The 18,454-nt window shown below is 40.4% G+C and overlaps 1 protein-coding gene across 4 annotated transcripts in view; it reads left to right on the top strand.

Moving 5' to 3' along the window:
* htr2cl1 (5-hydroxytryptamine (serotonin) receptor 2C, G protein-coupled-like 1) overlaps nt 1-18,454 on the top strand; it is a 206,869-nt gene that overhangs the window by 133,098 nt on the left and 55,317 nt on the right. For 2 of the 4 annotated variants that reach the window (XM_084923672.1, XM_084923675.1), the window contains one exon: nt 16,315-16,490. The gene's annotated coding sequence lies outside the window, so the exon portion shown is untranslated. The remainder of the gene's footprint in view (nt 1-16,314; nt 16,491-18,454) is intronic. The other 2 variants (XM_084923673.1, XM_084923674.1) reach the window with 2 other exon arrangements.

Consider the following 18,454-nt stretch of genomic DNA (forward strand, 5'->3'; position numbering starts at 1 on the left):
GACTGGCTGATTAGATATTTGTGTTGATGATTAGTTAAACAGGCGTACCTAATTCCCACCTGTCCTAATGTAAATTGGCTGGTGAGTGTATACTATAATTTATATTATATTCTAATTACTTTGTGTAATGTGAAACAACTGCTTTATGAATTATATATTATGTATTGTATTGCAACTGTAAAAATAATGATTGCATTATCAGTTTTGTGTTTTACCACCTCCTCTGCCTTCTTTCATGTTTTTTGGAACAAACATCATAAGCTACGCATTCAACATTATGCTGGCCATGAAAAATGCGCTCATAGATGGACGAAATGGTATTTGTCAAACTTCATAACCCATTAGTAAAGATTAGTCTAAACGTACATTTAATTAAATAATAATTCACCGTTTGTTAACAATGGAATTATACAGCGTTACAAATAAACTGATAGATGAGGTAGCGTATGGATTAAAACCCAAAGGCTGTGTTGTGTTTTGGTGTCACATAATTGCTTCGCCCCCCTAATTTTATACTCTGTTGTCAAAACTCAGCCGCTGTGTAATTTAATTCAGTTTGGATTGCTTTCAGACAAAAATGTTCAATATTTAATTTGACTCTCTCCACATCGTTCTGTGACAGCTTCAGACACCTGCAAGTTTTAATCACAGCTGAATTGCTCATATAATTGGATCGGTATTGGTTCTGCAGAGCTGAGGTCTTGACAACTAACATGCGCGATCAAATGTGTACAGGGTGGGCCATTTATATGGATACACCGTAATAACATGGGAATGGTTGGTGATATTAAAGTCCTGTTTGTGGCACATTAGTATATGTGAGGGGACAAACTCCTCGAGATGGGTGGTGACCATGGTGGCCATTTAGAAGTCAGCCATCTTGGATACAACTTTTGTTTTTTCAATAGGAAGAGGGCCATGTGACACATCAAACTTATGGCTAATGTCACAAGAAAAACAATGGTGTGCTTGGTTTCAACGTAACTTTATTCTTTCATGAGTTATTTACAAGTTTCTCTTTGTTCACAGCCATTGACACGTCGAAGAGGTTAACACGTGAGGAGCGGATCGAAATTGTCTTGATATCTGGTGAACGTAGTAACCGGGTCATTGCAGCAGATTTCAATGCAAGACACCCTACGAGACCACCCATCTCCCATGCTACAGTTAGCAAACTGCTTGCTAAGTTTCATGAAACTGGTTCAGTGTTGGATTTGCCAAAATGTGGACGCAGAAAACTGTCACTAATGAAGAAACATCAGTGGCTGTCCTAGCTTCATTCAGCAAGAGCACACAGCGTAGCACTCGCCGCACATCACTGTAGAGTGGCATTAGTCAAACGGCGGAAATTAGCTACTCACAAATGGCACCCTTACAAACTCCAGCTACTGCAGCATCTCAACAAGGATGACCCAGATCGGCACACAGAATTTGCAGAATGGGCAAAACAAAAATTGGAACAGGACCCTCGGTTCACGCAGAAGATTTTGTTCAGTGATGAGGCAAACTTTTATGTGAACGGTGAAGTTAACAAACAAAACCACCGCTATTGGTCTGACACTAACCCACATTGGATGGATCCCTCCAAGACTGTTGGAACAACAAAAGTGATGGTTTGGTGTGGTATATGGGGTACAACGATAGTGGGTCCATTCTTCATCAATGGAAACCTCAAGGCCACTGAATATTTGAAATTGCTACATGATGATATGTTTCCCTCTTTATGCACTGAAGCTGGCACGTTCCCTGAGTTTTTCCAGCAAGATGGTGCACCACCACATTATGGGTGCCAGGTCCGAGCATTCCTAGATGAACAGTTTCCTGGAAAATGGATTGGTCGTTGTGGGCCAGTTGAATGGCTCCCAGGGTCTCCCGATCTGACCCCCTTAGACTTTTATCTTTGGGGTCATCTGAAGGCAATTGTCTATGGTGTGAAGATACGAGATGTGCAGCGCCTGAAACTATGGATACTGGATGCCTGTGCTGGCATTTCTCCTGCGGTGTTGCTATCAGTGTGTGAAGAGTGGGAGAAGAGGGTTGCATTGACAATCCAACACAATGGGCAGCACATTGAACACATTTTATAAGTTTTATAAGTCAGAAACTTGTAAATAACTCATGAAAGAATAATGTTACGTTGAAACCAAGCACACCATTGTTTTTCTTGTGACATTAGCCATAAGTTTGATGTGTCACATGGCCCTCTTCCTATTGAAAAAACAAAAGTTGTATCCAAGATGGCCGACTTCTAAATGGCCACCATGGTCACCACCCATCTTGAGGAGTTTGCCCCCTCACATATACTAATTTGCCACAAACAGGACTTTAATATCACCAACCATTCCCATGTTATTACGGTGTATCCATATAAATGGCCCACCCTGTGCAATAAGGCTATGAAAAAGTAATTTGATCCAGACAAAAAATTCCAAACTTTATTTTCAGAGTCGTTAAAATTCCCCTTTCTTAGCTACCACTCAATAGATATTAAATTAGAAGCAGCAGAGCCATCATTTACAAAGTAGAACACTCATAATCTACTGCAGGAAACAACTAAAGAAGAAAAAAAGGCACCCTTTCTCCCGTTTTTACACTCAGTGGCTGTGTTCAACTAATGATACTCCTGAAAAAGCCAATATTTTACAGAGTACAAAACAGTAAAGCTCAGCGATTTCATGAAAATAATTAAAAAACATCACTTGCTGTTGTTTGAAAAGAAAAAGAGGGAAGGGAGGTAAAGGCCAAGAGGATTTCTGCAGTAAATGGAAGGCTTATTGTGACAAAACCACCTCTGACACTGAAAGTGTAAGCGGATGATTTAGAGGTTGGAGAGGGTCGCACACACACAGGGACGCAAACACATTTTGATCAACAATAACAACTACAGTCAAAGGAAGAAGGAAACAGGAAAATTACAAAAGCGTATTTTAACAAACTGGATGACATTGCATACAGAGGACAAAGAAAACACAAGCTTCAAAGATGGTTTTAAAATAGAAACACTATAAAGGTCGGTAACTAGCTCCATTGTTAGAAGAGCTGACAGAGGAGCCATTAAGAAGCAACTAGCTGTGCAGTGCGGGCATTAGAAGCCCATCTGGGACATCTGTTTGAGCGGTCCAGTTGCCCTGATGAAAATACACTCATACAGTTTACACTGTGTTCACGCAAGTGGTCACCATCTGGTGTGCTATACATAGTCCTGTCGGGAAAGTGATGCACTTTCAGTACATTCCAGGATGGAAAGCTATGCTCCATAAGACTTACGAGCACCACTGGAACAAATGTTTGACTATTACATTGCTCACACACATTATGTTTGTTTGATTTTGCACAGCAATTTGTAGAAAGTACTACATCAGGACTTTCCTTTCCATGCATGTATGGAAAGTTAGTAGAGAACAGAACAAACATTAAGCATAAGAAATATGACAAATGAGTCAAAAGCAGCATAAAAGGTAGAAACTGGAGTAGAGCTGGGTTGCAACGTGCCTTGCAGATGTTAAAAGCTGAGATGAAACCTTTATTTTGAAGGTGAATGGTCTCCATGTCCTGTGCGCATCGCACTCTTCAGTTTCACTCCCATTTCACTGGCAAGTGTTAGCAGACAGGTTAGCATCATTCGTGCAAATGACAAATTACTGTACCAATCTGCTAGTGACAACACCATGACGAGAAGATTTTCTGTACTGCACCTTCCTTGCAATCAATTTTGCTCGGCGACAGCCAGCAGCCTTTAACAGCTACTTGTCAGCCAGTCAGAGACTACACATTTTTTCAAAGTGACCACAGGGCCACTTACCTGCGTATGTAGGTTTGTATGATTACGGTTTAACAATCAATTTTGACTGACAGCAAACCAGTCAGAGCCAGTCAGAGAATACTAATTTTTCCCTGACAACCTGTGGTTGGTTAAAAAGTGTTCCTGCTTTACCAGGTGTAACAATTAAGTTTAGCATCCAGGCATCCATGAAAACAAAATTTATAAATTTAACGGAGTTACAAGTTAGCAGGAAGTTAGCTCACTAGTTTCCACCTGAACATGATATAGCATGTTCTCACAGAGAGGTTTCTGAAAAAATTCAAACGCACAGCTCTGCTATCACTTCCAACATAAATGAAGACAGAAAACTAAACAGCAGTGACTTTTTCAGGGTTAATGAAGTTGGACTAGCAGGTATATAATAATGTGCTACATGATCGCTAGCGACACAGCTATGTTAGCATAACATAAACACAGCAAAGCTGGAGGGTGAGCGCTAACGTTTTTTCCACTCGATAAAAGTTAACGTGAAGGTTCCCAGTGCTTTAAATGGACCAAACTTCAGTCAGGAGAACAACTGAGATAATCCATCCACAATACGAGGTTAGTCATTAATATACTGCAACAACATGGGAATAGAGCAGCTGCGAGAGAATTCAACACTAGTGAATCAATGGTACAGAAGTGGAGGAAGCAAGAAGAATGAGTTGAGTAAAGTTTGACTTATCTGACTGTTTTGTTTCCCTTAATGCGCCTTATGGTCTGAAAAATAAAACATGATTTTTGTATTTTTCCCCAGCATTACTGGTTCTGTTTGTCAACTATCAGATACCCTAAAGTGTTCACAATTCACCCAGTACAAATATAACAGACTTACTGACTGGATATATCAAGCACACAGACACACAAAACACACATCGTATTTTACCTTCAGTCTCACACCTTCATTGTTTCTTTCAGTCTCTCATTTCTCGTGATCTTTCTGGTGTGAAATCAACTTGTCCAACAGCATCTTTTATTTTCTGTTTCTCACTATATAGTTCCCTCAGGGAACGCTTCCTTTATTACTTTCCCAGAACTGGATATGTACTGATAGATCTGTCAGTGTATTTTATTTTGAACACAGAGTTTGATAAATAGCTGCAAATAAAACAAATGACTACAAAAAATGAATGCGTGAATAATGAATGAATAAAATATTAAACCTTTGTTTGAAACTAATGTAAGTAGGAAGCTTGAAGATGCCACACAGGTTTTTTAAAGACACTATGTCTTCATTCCCACTTAAAACGTGTTCAAATTGCAGTTGTGCAAAGCCCTAATAGAAATTATTTGATGTCTTCGAATGCCACTCAAAAATAAGAATTAATTTACAATGCAGCCATGTGAAAAAGAAAGTGTATATAAGACTTTATACACTCCTGTTAAAAGCAGGTACACCCTGTGAGTGAGTAGAACCACCTTTAGCAGCAATTGCTTGAAGTAGTCGTTTTCTGTATGACCCGATGAGTCTGTCACATCGTTGTGGAGGAATTTTGGCCGACTTTTCTTTACAATGTTGCTTCAGTTCATTGATATGTGCAGGGATTCGTTTATACACAACTCTCTTAAGGTCCCACCACAGCATTTAAGTCAGGTTGAGGTCTGGACTTTGACTGGACCAGTGCAGCACTTTGATTCTTTTCTTTTTCAACCATTCTGTTTTTGATCTGCTGCTGTGCTTGGAATCATTGTCCTGTTGAATGACCCAGTTGCAGTTTGTCTGAACATTGCACAGGCTGACCTCGGGTTGAATTTGACATTTTATGAACACATCTGAATGCTTCAACCAAACACATTGTGAGAACTTCTTCTTTTATAGATGTGGTCACGCTAGCTGATGATCAGTTAATCAAGTGCATTTGATTATCAGCACCATTCAACTGAATTAAATTTGATTTATATAGAGCCAAATGACAACAGCAGTCGCCTCAAGGTGCTTTATATTGTAAGATAAAGAGCCTACAATATTACAGGGAAAACTCCAAAAATCAGATGAACCCCCACTGAGTAAGGATTTGGCAAAAGGGGGAAGGAAAAACTCCCATTTAACAGGAAGAAACCTCCAGCAGAATTAGGCTTAGGCGGAAGGGGAGGGATAGCCATTTGCCACAACCATACTTACCCCCTTTATTTCTAGAGAAGCAGTCGCTGTCTACATAGTTTGTCACTTGTATGCAACACTGGAGCCACTCATGCAAGTTTTGTAAATATGTTACTCACTGATGATATATATCGTTGCAGAAAAGATGAGCTGTATTGTAACAGGCGGCAGAAACAGTATTGACCATTTTAACCTTATGCAGCTCATTTTTTTTGACACTGAAAGAAGTGGTTAGGTGCATTATGCCCACTGGCTGCAGATTGTGGGCATACAGGTGGATGATTGAGGTAGTAAGGTTGAATCAAAATATTTAAGTTTTGGCCATAAAATAAAAAATGCTGTAACACTGAATGTTACTGCGGAGTTGTTTAATTCTTTGCCAGCTTTTCACATCGCACAAAAAATGTAAAACTAATCATTTAAGTTATCAAATGATGCACCAACAGGCAGGAATGCATGTTAGTTGAGACTTTACCAGTATTTAGTAATGTTTAGTTCTATAATCTTTTGACCGATTCTAGACTTCAATTACACAAATCCAATAAGTTTGACAAAAATTTCTGCTTGTAATATGAATAAGCCAGAAAAAGCCAGCCACAGATTTTAACTTAGAGAAGATCTGATGCCTCAAGCAGCCAGTTACCAGAAAAATATAGCAAGCCAGCCAACGTTTGGGTCAGCAGAAAGACCAATATGCTCTTAAGGACAACCTCTAGGTCTCTTTTTACTTGAAGACTCTGTAGTTAAGAGGAACATTGGCTGAGCAGGACATAAATCAAGGAGGAAGCCCATTTCTAAAACCTATTTGAGTGGGTAAAATTTCTTTTTTGATTGCCTCTATTTCAAGGCTCACCCAGAGCACCAATTGTTGTGCTTTATGGCGTTGCTGTTGACACATCAACTGCGCTTTAATGGAATTTTTGACAGCATCACACACAAACACAGTCTAAGACAAACAAAAAACTTACTAAAGAGTCGACTTAGAGCTGAAGCAGTTTCGTGCACGCGCTCAAACAACCACACGGCTTTTGTTTTGCTGGAATGTCATAACTTTTAATCAGAGTTATACTGAAGGGCTAGATCAGCTGTTTTATTATGAAAAGAAACTTTATTCTCAAAGAAAAGAGAAAGTCACAGGCAGCAACTGTGAAGGTGAGAGTGCGCACAGTACAGGCTCTGTGGCATCCGTGGCTGGTTTTAAAGTACCTTTTTTGTTTTTGGGATCCTTCAGTCCTTGTATTTCAATAATAGCTTTAGGTGCAAAATTATCAGCTAACGCTAACAAGCTAAACTGGCAAATCTCCATTTATAGAATTTATGTATGAAACACACAGATACAAGTACAGTATCTGCTAATTATTATTAAGCAACAGAATAAAGAAATACTAGAATTCATCTTTACCAAATCTGTAGCCCCTATTTTTTGTCAGATATATGTCAGTTATGATTTTGGTCTTGGCGCTCCAGCGGTTCACTGGGTGCTGAGGTTGAGTTCGCTCCATTTATAGCAGAAGTGATGCTAAGCAGAGGCCGTTTGAGTACAGTGAACCTACTGTAATGTTCAGAAAACCAGTTTGAGATTATTTGAGCTTTGAGACATGGTGTGTTATCCTTATGAAAGTAGTCATCAGAAGATGTCACACTGTGGTCATAAAGGGATGGAGATGGTCAACAACAATGCTCCACTCTGGTGTGGTCTTCTGCTGCTGTGGCCGATCTGCTTCAAGGTTTCAAGGTTGGTTGTGTGGGAAAATCCCAGCAGATCATCAGCAGTTTGCAAAATATTCAAACCAGTCCATTGGTACCAACAACCATGCCACATTCAGTGTCACTTAAATCACCTTTCTTCCTCATTCTGATGCTCAGTTTGAACTTCAGCAGGTCTTCTTGAACACGACTACACACCTAAATGCTGTCACGTGATGTTTGTATTAATGAGCAGTTGAATGTGTACCTAACAGAGTGGTGGGTGACTGTCTTCGGAACGCAGTTCCTCATGATGAGAGAGATGAAGACAGACACTAAAAAAGTATTTTTAAAGAAACAGTTAGATACTTTGCTGCCAGCATCGTTCACCGCCTCCTTTTTTACAGGAGGACACTCCCATCATTTTGACCATTAACCCGCGTTAGCAGGTTTTCCTGGGGAAGCAAATTATCTGTCACACAACTGCAAGAAGTTTTTTTACTATCATAAAGCATTTGGCTCGTGTTCACATGACATATAATATTTCTATTATTAATCAGATGCTTTGGGAATATAAATCTGCCACCAACGCAGGCTTGAAACTGACTCTGGGCTTTAACCTGGATTCCCATTATTAGTCATAACGTCTCACTTTAGAAAAGCAGTGAGGCAACATGAGGTCCAATTTCCTCCAAATGGTAAAAACAGCATTTATATTCACTTCAGGCAGAGCTTTTTTTGCCATTAAGAAGACATATATGCGTAAATCACACATTCAATCAAAATTAAAGTCCAACTAAACTATGGATCAAAGCAAGTGGATGCCTAAAGGTTCTGCTACAGTATTTTCTGTCCTGATTTCTTACATGTTGTTGCAGTCACCACCTAGATTACCGCAGGTAATGCATCACATGATCTTAAGTCCTTATAAGAGAGATTATTGAAAGTGTCTAGTATTTAGAAAGTCTTTTCATTGATTTATTGACCTTTTTGTGGATATGAATATGGCATTTTCTTTCTTGACATTTCTAAAGTTCAGTTGTAATCAGTCTTCTGCCTCCTTCTGTTTTGATCTGAATTCATCTCTTTCAGTGGGGCGTTGATTTGTTCGCTCTGTATTCTGTTCTTTCCCCCACTCTCTCCTCCTTCAGTTGAAGTATGCCCTCATAAAATGCAGTGCACAAGTTCGTGCTGACACTGCCCAATATGGGGAAGTAAATACTATAGTGATATGTTCTTTAACCTGCTTATCAGCTCATTTTCCCCACCCCGGATTCCTTTTTCCATTTGAACCTACCTTTTCTTCATTCACATCTTCATTTTCTTTCATCTGTGCCACATTTGTCTTTCTGTTCCCCCTCAAAGCACAAAATAAATTCTACAATGAGCGTATAACTTTTAGAGCTTTTTCAGGGGGCAGCTGAGGCCTGGGAGCTTTTGTGGGATGTCCATTAATCAGTGGTTTTGGATCCCGGCTCCTCCAGTCTGGATACCAAAGTGTTCTGGGACCAGATATTGAGCCTCAAGTTGCACTTTTATTTGTATTAGGGGCACATTAAGAAAATAAATATGTTATTTATTAAGCACTTAAATTAAGGCCCTCTATAAAATGCCTTGTGTAGGTAAGTTAGTGAAGTCATACTTCAGAATCGGTTTAAGTTTAGTAGATAGAGTGTGTGGTGTGGTGATAAGCAGAAGGACGTTGACGAGATGGTGCAGACAGCTCCATCTGGTCAGAAGGATAAAGCACACAAACTTGGAAGAGCTTGTTGATGCTGTACGGGGTATTGACTGTGTGCATTGGTTGTATTTTAACAGTCAAATCCACGTGTAGGTTAACTTCTTCTCTTCATTGATCTCCTCTATGATTTGTGTTTTAAATGTAATAAAAAATAACACGAAGGCTTCAACTTGCTGTTCTCATAACTGAACGGGGACGGCAGATGGAAATCCGCCCACAGTGTAGGGTAAAAGATGGCTCATTTGGTAATATGGACATTTTCAGTTTGTTATGAACACATCAGCTGCCCTGCAAGCAAAGAAGTAAGGTATAACTGTGCTAGCTGTCCTCAAGAGTTTGATCATATTACAGGCTGTTCTTCAGCAGGCGAGTGCTGCTGTTCAGACATCCATTTTTACCGAGCACCTCGAGGAGTCTTCATCTAAAAACTAAAAGGGTCGAAGGTCGGTCTCAAGCTTGGAAACACTGCAAGGGAAAACACTCTGGACTCAACTTAGTTGCCGGGTCGAAAGGTTGGACCGAAAAAAGAGAAAAAGAAGCGTGCAGGGCAGAGGAATTTACGAGTTTTATGGCAAGTATAATGAAAACTCCATTTGCTAATAAAGATTATGCCATGAAACTGTTTCAGGTGCATTTCATGAGTTTATTAAAAGAACCAAAGTGTGAGGAAGCTCCTCTTTCCTCTCTGTTTCATTCCTCACTTATTTCCTCCTTCCTCTCCTTCATCTCCTTCTCTTTTAAAATAAGTTGGCATTAACACTTTGTCATAGTGAGCCGCTGGTACCGTCCCGTTGGTTTTTTCTTTCTATTATCTGTCTTCCCTATGCTTTGAATCTGGATTTTTGCACTCTGCAGCTTTCTCTTTTCTCTGTAGTGTCCAAATGCTGGGCTTTCTTTTCTTCTCTGGCTTTTTTCACACAGCTGAGTATGTTTGCCGCGTATAATCGTAAAGTCTCGACCGATTTAAGGAGCGCTTTGTTCTGCTCTATGTTGTTTGTCGGAGTGAGCTGCAGTGTGTTATCTGTCTGCCTGGTTTTACACACTGCAAAGCAATGCTTTTGACGCATCTGCCCACACCCATTCAGAAATCCCCTCTCCCCCTATCCCTTCTCTCTCTCTGACACACAGACACACAGATGGAAGGATTATGTGGTTTTACATTAGCAGCGCAACTCTTTGTTAATGGCCTTTCAGTCATTAGCAGCAGAGAATACATTTTTCTGTTTTTGACTCTTTCAGCCTTCGGCCTCTGTTATTAACTCATTGAACAGCTGTTGTCGTCAGTAGTAATCCTGTGCCAACTAACAGGCTTATGCAGCAATGCATAATATTACACTTTATTTTGGAGCTGATAGTTCAGCAATGGGAATACCCAAAGATTATAATCCCCAGGGGTTAAACGAAGATCCCGATGGGATGTGAACTGTTCTGTCACATAACTGACAGCTTTCAGTTATGCGACTCCCACCCCTTCACAATCTGAATGCATCCTGCGTAGGTCAAAACTCCAAAGAGATCGACATCTTATGTATAATGGTGACCCCTGGGATCACCATTATACAAGATGCTGTCTTCACCTTCTCACCATTATGCGCAAGATGTTGATCCATTGACACACCGGGTGGTCAATGGATCAATGGATTTCTAACCAGTGTGGCTTTATGAGTCTGCCTTTACAATATGATCTGTAAGTATAAAGACATAGGACATCATTTGGTATACTTTTGTCTTGAGACTAGCTCGGCATGCGAGGTTTCAAATGCTAGAGAGGTTAGATGTCTAATGCTAAACAACACATACTTCTTACAGTAGCATAAATGAAATCAACATCAACCAAAGATACTGTGAGTCCAAATCTCAATTCACTGTGATTACAGATAGGTTTGTGTATAAAATCACCACAGTGCCACAAGGTCTCCAAATGGACTAGTGAATTAGCTTTAGCTGCTAATAGTTAGCTTCACTGCTACAGGCTAAACACACACATAATGGAGACTATTGGCCAACTTTCCTACTTTCTCTTCAACCCTGTGGATCAAGGTCAATCTATTTACTATTTTGTATTTCCATACCTGCAAATATAAAGACATTGTTACTAGTGCTGTCAGCGTTAATCTCATTAAAATGACGTTAACGCCATAACCACATTAACGCGGCAAACCTCCGTTAGCAAGTTAACGCGGCTTGACCCCTGTGAGGGCTGCACGGTTAGCTCGTTAAAGCGTTGCAGCCCCTCGCACGGGTCGAGCCACGTTAATTCGCTAACGGAGATTTGCCGTATTAATGCGGTTATGGTGTTAACGTCATTTTAATGAGATTAACGCTAACAGCACTAATCGTTACTTGTTTTGTACACCTCATTTTAGGAGGAAAAAACGGAATTACTCTTCCAGTATTATGTATCACTGGAGATTGTGGCAAGGCATGGTGCCACTGCAGGGTAGGTGAACGCACCTGCAGGGCATCCGCGATCATGCCTCGCCGGGTTAAGACTGTCATGTTGTAGTTGTGGGTATGTGTGGCTGGCAGCTAGGGAGCTGCAGCCATGGAAGCATGTTAGAACAGCAAAGTATGCTGGAGAACGCAGAATAGTGGTTGCATCCAGCTTCATTCAAGAATCAGAAGGAGTCATCATCGGCTCTGCATGTAAACCAACCAAATGTTTTCCAGCGTGCTTAGCTTTGAGCTAATAATAGTAGTATATTACTTATACAACTGCACAAGAAAAGGAATGCTGCCAAGAGAACACCAGTAAGAGGGGATGAAGGTTAGCTCAAAAAATAATTTCTGAAAAGCTAAAAGTAAGAGATTGGTTACTCCAGAGCAGATTATATTATGATTGTTATTGTAGGGTCTTTACCTTATAATATAAAACACCTTGAGGCATTTCCTGTTGGGATTTAGCACTATATAAAAAACATTGCCTGTTGCTTCATGTTGAAAAAGCAGCAAAAATCTGCACAAAGAACATAGCAACTCGACCATTATCTTCTAAGAAGGTATGCACTGTAAACACCGTTAAACTGTCTGAACTGCACCTAACTATGCCAAAAGTCATTCAGAGCTTTTGCATGCACACAAATGTTGGAGGCCTTCCATGTAATCTGGGTTATAGTCTGTTTATCACTGATTAGAATTGGGTAATTAATCGCCTGCTAGTAGGTACAGCAGGTCTCCCGCTGGTGATCTCAATGGGAGTGATTACCACCTACAAAGTCCCATCAATGAGAGGATCTGATTTGAAGAGGGTTCAGCACTTTCCCTTTACTGCTCGTTCCCTTCTGTTGCGCTCTTCTGACCTCTCTCCAGATTTTTTCATTAAACTCAGCTGCTGCACAACTTACTGTGGGAACATCTGAAATTACAGCTACGTGAAATATGAATCATTGCACTTTCACCACCATAATGTGAATACATTCATCAGGGCATGCCAGGTTTCACAACATCATTGCACTTCGTTGCTACCTCCACCTGAGAATTTCATGTCGTTTCTGAGTTTTATCGATCTATCTCTCAAACTACCCTCTGTATTACCCTAACACTGTTACACAAGCTTCTTTGAATTGAATGAAGGTAAATCTACAAGCAGCTCAAGACTAGTGGTGAAGATACAATCCTGCACTTTTACTATGTTGTACATAGTAATTACTGAATGAAAGCAAGGCATTAAAGTCAAATAGACGTCTATAGGAGAGTCTCCTAAGTGCGCCGTCCTTCCACTCACTTGTGCATTCTCTCTATGAGACGTGAACTGAACCAACAAGTTTTTCTCAGAGTGGAAAATTAGCTTCTCCATGCAAGCTGTATTGGTCTGCTGTGGTGAAGCAGCCTTATGGGTGAATTACGCTTCAGCAGGAAATCTACGTCATGACCTACGATGTAACTGGAAACCCCTTTTAACTCTATGCCATAACCTTCCAAGTAACCTGAGGTGCACCTCCCGAGAAGCAGAGCTATGTTTCACGTCAACGACTGAAAGGCGTTGAAGGTTACGGCATAGAAGCATAAATCAGGCATTATAGAGAGGATGAGCAGTTTTGTCAGTACTTTTCTTAGAGGTCGCTATGCTTCCCTTTTCCCAAACATCAGAGGAGCTCCATCATGAAGCTGGCTTTGGATCCTTCACGTTTCCAGTCTGTTTTGTTCAGCTCTGCCAAAATGGCATCTGTTGATGTCTGTGTGTCACTTTTACCAGCTGTTGCTGTGGTTAGTAGGCGCTCTCTGTGAATTCATCCCAAATGTCACTCGTGCCACTTCGGTTCTCATGCCTCGAGCGTGTTGGTTTCCTCTTCCCGCATATATTTGAATGTATTTGCTTTAAAAAAAGACTCCCAAGGCTATAAGCACATGTACATATGGTATAATGGAGTCAAAGGAAATAGACCTGTAAGAAAAAAAAATTTCTGTGGGATTTTGGTGTTTCAGGATTATATTACAGACTTAATTATGACTTTTTTCCCCCATTCTTGTCCCTCCCTTCTGTAACACTTTGAGCTGTGAAGGATAGGCTTTTATATAAGCTTGGCTTGCTGTGAGATAACTGCCTTTTGGATCCTCTTTAAATGTTTAATTATTGCAGAGTGTCAGGATTTCTGTTTGGAGTGTTGAGTGTGCCATTAATTTGTCTGCCAAGTACGATATTTAGCTTATCCTCTCCGCTCTTCTTTACTGACAGAAAACACACTAATCCAGGTGCTTCGTCAAGAGAAATCGAGCAATGCAGAACCTCCCGTTTCAAGATAATGTATTGGCTTTATATTCCTTAAACTGCAACACCACGCACAGTCATCTTCTTTCAGGGTAGCTTTTCAATGCAATGTCTTCTAACTCTTTCGGCGTCTCTTTCTGTTATTTAACCCACCTGGCAGACTGACTCCAGCCAGTCTGTCTTATTGTTGTAACGTTGCTCCATCTGTCCAGTCCATTATGTGGCCTCATGGCTTAGTGACCACGCTGATGGAAATGACCCGTGTGACATTTAAACACAATCCATATCCATCCAACGCATGCCACATGGAGCACGACATTTGATTTTTATGTCAGAGCTGCATCAAATAGCGTCACTGTTACACATGTGGGACCTGCTTGTACACAGGCCTGGGTGCTGATTGGTAGTAATGTGATTTGAACACCTTGAAGTCATCACTTATTTCACTGTGTTTCAGTGAGGCTTAGGTGGCAGTTTTAACCAAATGATCAACCAAAATTTCATCAAGAAATAACAAAGTACCATATCTGAATTTCTCCTAACTTAGTTTGAGAAATTGTTGGATTTTTGTCACTTTTTCCCATCCAGCTTTGAAAAACTCTACTAAGTGTGAGTTATTGTCTTCTTAACGTGTTCAGTTTAATTCAGTTTATCTATATGGCGCTGAATCACAACCACAGTCTCCTCAATGTGCTTTATACTGTGGGTGGTTGGTTAAAAATTGCAGCTTTATCCATCCATTTAATTTGCGTTACTTATCTGGGTTCGGATCATGGGGGCAGCAGTTTAAGCAGAGACACCCGGACCTACCACCCACCTCGTCCATCTCTTCCGGGGGGAGAACCAGGGCATTCCCGAGCCTGTCGAGACATCTAACCTCTCCAGTGCGCCCTGGGTCTACCTTGGGGCCTCCTCCCAGTACAAAATGCTGGAAACACCTAACCTAGGAGGCACCCACTTGGTGTCCCAGTCATGCCTGATTGTGCAGAGGACCCCTTCTGACTGACTGAGAGCCTCGACTTATCTCTAAGGCTGACCTCAGAAACCCTAAGAAGAAAACTTGTTCCAACTCTAAAAACTCATAAATATTTTTTTTTTTTTTTGCCGTCTAGAAAAGGTAGTAAGAAAATAAATCAATAAAGAAAAGAAATCTATGATAAAAAGTTCTTGAACACATACTTTTTCAACTTCAACTTGTGGGCCCCGTGTGTTTCACATTAAACAATTTTTTCCTGAAAATATTCATAACAACAAACATATTTTTTAAAGATACGTGACGAGTGACATGAATCAGAAAATACCACTGAACATGTATAAGGAATATAATGTCCTATAAACACTGTTTTGCGTTGGCACCATGTAAATAAAACTGAATTGTATTGATTGCATTTTTGGTGTCAAACATAAGGCCTGAGGGCCATAACTGTCCTGGCAAAGACTCCAAACTTTTAAATATATTTTAAGAAGATTTTCAGATAGCAAAAGGTTTAGTTTTACCTCTGATTATCAAAATTTCTATTATTTTTTTTTTTACAGTGGGTCAACAAAAAACAAATAACAGAACAGAGATTTTCAGTTTTATAATTCTAGGACCATTTGGCCAATGAGCAATCAGCAGTTTCTTCATTTACTACAGCAGTATTTCTTTAATATGTAGAAAAACTAAAATGTACTGTTGAACCTGCGCTTATTTTTCTTATACTAAGATATCTCAGGGATTAAATGTGTAGACAAACTTCTTTTACTGACAGAAAGGGGAGTTCCCCTGGTCCGGCCCACCAGTCATAGATCAATGTGAGTCGTATGAGGCTAACGACATAAGATGAGTTTGTTTAATATCCTCACGTACTGAACAGCAACATTAGTAACACAGGCAAACAGAGAGCCCTAAATAGGATTTATCTTATTTCACACAGTTAAAATTGATGCTCTGTACCATGTTTGCAATTTATTCCACATAAAATACTAAACAAAACATATTTAGCTAAGTGCCTTTTCCTGCTTTTCTAATGTTTCTAGCTCCTAAAAATAATAGAAGTCTTTATTCAGTGCCACTGTGCTTGTGCTGGATGAAAGAACCGAAGATTAATGGTACATTCAGTTGTGGTGTTGCTGCTGGAGTGTGGGTGTGTGTGGGAGTTAGTGTGGTTTTGTGTTTTCACTCACTTTTACCTCTGTTTTGAACTGAAATGTTTTACAAATGAGCATCAAAAAGTCAATATCTCGTTTTTCTCTTCCTTTTTTTTGCCCTTTTCCTCCCTCTTTCACTGCAGGCAGATGGATGATGCTGCTGATCCCTCGCTCCGGAGGTGTGGAGTGACAGATGACAGAGGTTTTGGTACAGCAGGAGGGAGAGCCAAAGAGAGAGGCGACGACGGAGAGACTCGCCACTGCTGATAACCGAGAGAACAGAAAAGGTCAAGCACATCGATTGGGAGGTGAGGTAGAAGTAAGTGACCGGATTTACCGATGCTGCTCTTGCTCTCTGTCTTTACATTCTCTCTTTTCTCCCCATTGTTTCTGCAGCTTCATTTCTTTCTTATTTTTCTTCCTCTGTACCCTTACCACACTGAAAAACCACACACACCTCCACCTGCACAGCTCAGACTGCTCAATATTTCTCAATAAACCCGCTTTAAAGTCGTAGTTGCGATGCAGCGCTTCTGTGCTTTTGTGGCGAAAACTCTCCCAGTTTTGTTGATCTGACTTTAAATTTGTGGATGAAGAAGATGTGTTCCTACAGCACAAGAGTGACCTAACACACAGTCATGCTCGTTCCGGGAAGCAAAAAAAAAAACGTCTGCACTTGAAGTGCACATAAAATGTTTAATGAAGGCGGAACGGCAATTTGTTTTGAGCAGGAATGTAGGCAAAATACAAAAAGCCATTAAAAACCACAGAATCTGATCTAATGTTGTGCAGGTCCCAAACTGTGATGGTTTATGATCCACTCTAAGAACAGTAACGTCTGCCAGATGAAGCTCAACTGTGCTAAAGCATTGGGAGGTTTTCTCAGTAGCAACTAAGGCATAGTTGTTTGCACTGTAATTTCACACACGGTGGCTCAGTGATTAGTACCGTTTAAAGCAAGATGTTCCTGGGTTCAAGCTTCAGTAAATCCCTGTGTAGAGTCTGCATTCACAGAACCACCTGTGGAAAGCTGTGGACCCATTCACAGGTTTCCTCTGGTTCTAAAAACAACATGGCAGATGAGTGCTGCTTCCTGTTGTCCTGGGACACTCGTGCAAAAGCAATTCTTTAACTGTTCATTCACTTTTATTTGTGCAGTGTCAGGACACACCATCAGACTCTACAACTTCAAATAAAGTTTTTTGGTGTTTGATTTTTCAGGTTCTGTTTAAATATCTTTAGGTTGTTAAGTTTCCTTTTCATGTATTATTCGAGAACTCCTGTTACATCTCTTGTAGTTTAGTATTTTCAGTGTTTAATTGTTTAGTTATTCATGTTTCTAGCTCTTAGTTAGTCCCCTCCCGTGTTCATCTTAGTCTTGGTCTGTATGTTCTTCCTAGCGTCCCCTGTATGTGGTCCATCGTGCATTCGTGTTTGTTTAGCTCAATCTCAGCGGTCATGCTTCCTGTTTTATTTTGGTGATCTCTCATCTCGTGTGCATTGTAGTTTGTTTTGCTTCTTTGGTTTAATGCAGTTCTGCTGCGTCTCCACTTGTGTCTCAGTCACCTTTCCCTCATGTTCTCAGGTGTTCATTTTCCCCAATTTTTTTTCCAGTTTCGGTTTCAGTTTTGCAACTGGCTTTTCCGTTTCCTCTTGTATTCTTTCCTTGTCTTTATTTTGTACTTTATCATCAACCTTTTGCTTTTGGCTCCAGTTTACAACACATGATCTGCATTCCCTGCAGATCACGACACATTGAACCACAACAATCAACAATCAGTTTCCTATGAGTCACACTTGGCAATGGTGGGAAGGAAGAACTCCCTTTTATTGATAGGAAGGCTCAGGGAGGGGCAACAACGTAATTCCACTACAGAGACTAAGGGTGAAACACAAGCTGGGACAGTAAGGATAAAATCGAATGCCATACAGCAGTCCCAAAAAGTTGATGCTGTTAATCTGGATGTAATGTTTTAGTGGTAGAAATGTTTCGTCACTTATCCAAGCGAATTCTTCAGTCTGAAGAACTGAGGTGACTCATCTCTGCTTTAGCTTGACGCATCAAGTCATACAGTAGTGGCTTCAGAGATCCATGCCTTCATCTCATCTCGTCTCGCCCCTACATATCAAATGCTTTTGGTTGTCCCAAGGTCGAGGTTAAAACACAGAGGAGACCGGGCATTTGCCAACACTGGAGACTTTCAAAACCCGTCTAAAGACCCACTTTTACTTTCTGGCTTTTAAATCAAGATGAGTCTGTTTCTATTGTTCTTTCCATGATTC

The sequence above is a fragment of the Perissodus microlepis genome, chromosome 3, assembly GCF_051167445.1.
Source record: "Perissodus microlepis isolate ML-2025 ecotype Zambia chromosome 3, ASM5116744v1, whole genome shotgun sequence".
In the NCBI taxonomy this organism is placed as follows: Eukaryota; Metazoa; Chordata; class Actinopteri; order Cichliformes; family Cichlidae; genus Perissodus; species Perissodus microlepis.